Here is a 4,410-nt window from a genome sequence, read left to right on the forward strand (position 1 = left end):
CTCCGAAAAGTCAAAAGCCATCAGAAGAAAACCTCCTGTTCCCCTGCTCCCTTGGATAGCTCCCCAAAGCACTACCAAGAAGTGCTACCAAGATTGCTTAAACCTCAGACGGCTGTTTCCATGTATACAGCTCTTCACAGGATCATGGCCTGACTAAGTCTTTGCAGGATAAGGCTCCAGGTGCAGGACCCAGAACATGTGGGGCGGCTTCCTTCTAGGATTGCTTAAATCTCAGCCTGAGCTTAGAGGTCCGTGGGTCGTGCAGTTAGCAGCTCCTGAGTCCTTGGCCACCTTTCTGAACTAGCAAAGCAGACCCCAAACCCGGTGTTGCTGGGGAGGAGTAGTCCCGTTGGCAGAACCCCAGTGAGCCAATGGCTGCTTGCTTCTGGGGAGCCTTCCCACCCCCCAATTTTAGCATTCTGCCAACAGAGGGGGAGATAGTAGGGGTTTGGCAACAGGGCTAGTTTTCCCATTTCCTTCTTGGTAGCACTTTGGTGAGCAATCCTTTGGGGGAAGGACCATAGCTCAGTGGCAGAGCATCTGTTTGGTATGCAGAAGGTCCCAGGCTCAATCCCCGGCATCTCCAGTTAAAGGGACTAGGCAAGCAGGTGATGTGAAAGACCTCCTCCTGAGACCCTGGAGAGCCACTGCCGGTCTGAGTAGACAGTACTGACTTTGATGGACCGAGGGTCTGATTCAGTAGAAGGCAGCTCCATGTGTTCATTATCCAAGGGAGCAGGGGAACAGGAAGCAGAAGTCCATGCTGTGTCCCCTAAAGTGTGGGGTTTTTTTCCCCCATCAGGGTTTGTAAAGCATGGGGCATCCTGAGAAGTTCAACCTGAATCACGACTAGGTGGACTCAGTGGGCAGAATTTGAAAAGTCACCCTCTTTTCTACTTCTAAAGCTGTCCTTCTGTCTTAAAGAGCAGATGTCTCGCAATTTAAAAGGCTCGCGTCTCATAGAAAATGGCCTAGGTGGAGCAACTCACAGGGTTTTTGTTGTGGGAGGTTAATTCCCTGGTCATTCCATCATGATCCAAAGCTCCAAAACTGAGCAGCCCATTGTCTGAATCTGTCCCAGATTTACCTCTCCCTTCCCCTATACAATTGAAAGCTATGGGAGACCGACAGTAGAGCTACAGAGACCAGTGCTATCAAACAGTCTGCGAGGTCTTCCTTTCGTAGAAGTCGTTAGATTTTGCTTTCCAGAATGGATTGGTTCTTTTCGGTGCTTACATCTCTCCTTCTTGTAAGCCGTTCCTCTTCTTTCCATACTTCAATAACCGGCGCCATAGCGAATGGTTTTGAATAACACACTGAGATGAATGCAGGTGGTTTCCTGTTAACACAGCTAAGAGCCTCTTAGATCACACTTATAGAATAACTCTTGTCTTCCAAATTTGTTGCCTTTAATGACTTTTTGGGGGGGTTAGGAGAAAGGCAAATGTGCATCATATTCCGCTAAGTACACCTATAAAACACATGTGTAGGACAACGGAGCTGTAATCGATGAATATGTTAGGGGAAAATAACCAAAATACCAAACACAAGAGTAAACTTTGCAAGTGAAAGGGGAAGAAAGGAATCCCATGGTTCCTTTGGGTCCAAAGTTACATCAGCACTGGGGATGATTGGGAGGGGCTGTGGCTCAGTGGTAGAGCATCTGCTTGTTATGCAGAAGGTCCCAGGTTCAATCCCCAGCATCTCCAGTTAAAGGGACTAGGCAAGTAGGTGATGTGAAAAACCTCTGCCTGAGACCCTGGAGAGCTGCTGCCGGTCTGAGTAGACAATACTGACTTGATGGACCGAGGGTCTGATTCAGTAGAAGACAGCTTCATATGTTCAGTTGCTCATCCCTGCTGTATCAAACACAAAATCCCTCTTTTGCTATCTCTCGGACACCTACACACCCTTTTTTGAATCCCTGCAAAAAGGTATCCAGTTGTCAATGCATTGACAAATCCCAAATCTATCTAGTACATTATTTTTATTCTCCCCTTCCCCCAAGGAGCTCATTGGGTGGGGTTGATGGTTTTTCTTGTCCCCATCTTATCCTCGCAACAACCACGTGATGTAGTTTAGGGGGGGAAGGGTATGTCACGATGCTTGCAAATTGTTCTGCTAGCAAATTCTTTGCGGACAAAAAATAACTTTTAAAAGAAAGCATTTTCGATCTGACCTTTGCAGTTTCGGGGGGGGGGAGCATGAGTTGAGTATGAACTTTTGCAAACGAAAAATACTTTTTAAAACCCTGAGATGGAGGACGAGGAGATTATCCTGGATTTTCCTAAAAGTGCTCTTGGGTGTGAAATGTTTCCTCCTTGGCTACACTTGTCCTCGGTGCCTTTATCCCTTGGTCTCATTACCTTCTGCTGCCTTCGACTGTCGTGTGCCTTCTGCCAGGCCATAAATCTAATCCGTCCAAATCAGTTTGAATTAATTTCCAACCTTGCGGTTTTATTTCCTGGACTGGCTGATGAGTCGGAATTGTTTGCCAACCAAAAAATGAGAGAGACGTCTCAGAAGGATCCCTGCTTCCCCGAGCTGCAGGGAGTTCCAGAACCTCCTTTTACTGAGTCTGTTTCCTTAGGAGTGAGCCTTTTTTTAAATAAGGCAGCCGGTGTAGCATAGTGGTTAAACAGTGAACTAGGCTTGGAGAAACTTGGGTTCAAATTCTGAATCTGCCACGAGCAACCCTTTGCCACCAGTGGGAGGTTTTTGGGGGTAGAACACATGCTGCCTTATACTGAATCAGACCCTTGGTCCATCATAGTATTGCCTACTCAGACCGGCAGTGGCTCTCCAGGGCCTCAAGCAGAGAGGTCTTTCACATCACCTACTGGCCTAGTCTCTTTCACTGGAGATGCCGGGGATTGAATCTGGGACCTTCTGCATGCCAAGCAGATGCTCTACCACTGAGCCATGGCCTATAGAGATTTGAGGGAGATGGCTAGAGTACCTGGAGGTTGGCAACCCTAGCCATGAACCTTGAACCCTACACTCTGTCAGCCCAAACTGCATCACAGAGTTGTTGCGAGGGTAAAATGGGGAAGGGGCTCCCTGTAGGGAGGTGACAATGTGCATAATAATAAGCTATCACTTACTTGCTCACAAATGTAACCGTTGAGCAGGTAGGAAGCAAGCAGGACTGAGAGATTTCCTGCTATCTCTTTCAATTTTGTTTTCCTGAAGTAGGGAGGCTAACTGTGGGTTCTCCCTCCATAAAGACCGCTGGGCCAAGCTGAGAACCCAACTCAGACCAAATAATAAAAATAAATAAATGGGGGGAAAGGTTGAGACCAAACCCTGTGATAGCCACGATACATACCCCATCCAACTGTCACTCAGCATATTACACTAATATATAAATTTATTCTAATGTGGGGATGTATGAGGCAATAGAGGCATGAACAGGCCCTTTTAAAGACCGAGAACAGGAAAAGGAGAGGGCAAAGAGAAAGTCCCATGGAGGGGAGAAGCAATCCTAATTCCGTTATCATGAATTAATCCTTTGCTGTTGTCCTATCGAAAATTTCCTTCGTCTTCACTTAAATGTTTTATATATGTGAATATGTATTTTCTGGTCAAGGACTGTAATAACAATAAAAGTAAAGTATCCTGGTTCCAGAGAAATACACAATGAGGTCTGATCACCTAGTATCGTTTGATGGCTTTCCATGCCTATACCCAACAGACCCCCTACATTTTTGGCTAGCATCGAGCAGTAAAAATGGATATGAAGAGTTAAGACAGTATGAGCATCCATCACAGATCTCTGAGCATCTTTGAAGGAACTCAGTATGTCAAAGAGTGATGGGGAAGCGCCTTGAAAAAATGCATTCCGGGTTGGCTTCTTCGGAGTCCTTTGCATGATAGTTAATCCGGCCCTCACAAATCACAAAAATCACACAAGGTTGGAAGGGACCACAAGGGCCGTCAAGTCCAACCCCCTGCCATGCAGGATCCCACAATCAAAGCGCTCCCGACAGATGGCCATCCAACCTCTGCTTAAAGACCTCCAAAGACGGGGACTCTACCACCCTCCAAAGCAGCACAATCCACCGTCGACTACTGCCCTCACCGTCAGAAAGTTCTTCCTAATGTTTAGGTGGAATCGCTTTTCTCTTAGTTTAAATCCATTACTCCGTGTGCTAGTCTCTGGAGCAACAGAGAACAAGCTAGTTCCCTCCTTAACATGGCATCCCTTCAAATGTTTAAACATGGCTATCACGTCACCCCTCAACCTTCTCTTCTCCAGATTAAACAAACCCAACTCCTTAAGTCTCTCCTCATAGGGCATGGATTCCAGACCTTTGACCATTCTGGTCAGTTGTAGCTTGAGCTGGTACCTTCATCAATTGCGCTGGAATTCCTGCAAACGCAAAGCATCGTTGTCTGGCAACAAAGCCC

General features: G+C 46.7%; 1 non-coding gene across 1 annotated transcript; it reads left to right on the forward strand.

The window, feature by feature from the left end:
- Window positions 1–1,637: 1,637 nt before the first annotated feature.
- Window positions 1,638–1,709, forward strand: TRNAN-GUU (transfer RNA asparagine (anticodon GUU)). The gene has a single exon. It is a non-coding gene; the product is annotated as a tRNA-Asn (tRNA).
- The last annotated feature ends 2,701 nt before the right edge of the window (window positions 1,710–4,410 follow it).

Source organism: Euleptes europaea, chromosome 21 (assembly GCF_029931775.1).
Source record: "Euleptes europaea isolate rEulEur1 chromosome 21, rEulEur1.hap1, whole genome shotgun sequence".
Classification (NCBI taxonomy): Eukaryota; Metazoa; Chordata; class Lepidosauria; order Squamata; family Sphaerodactylidae; genus Euleptes; species Euleptes europaea.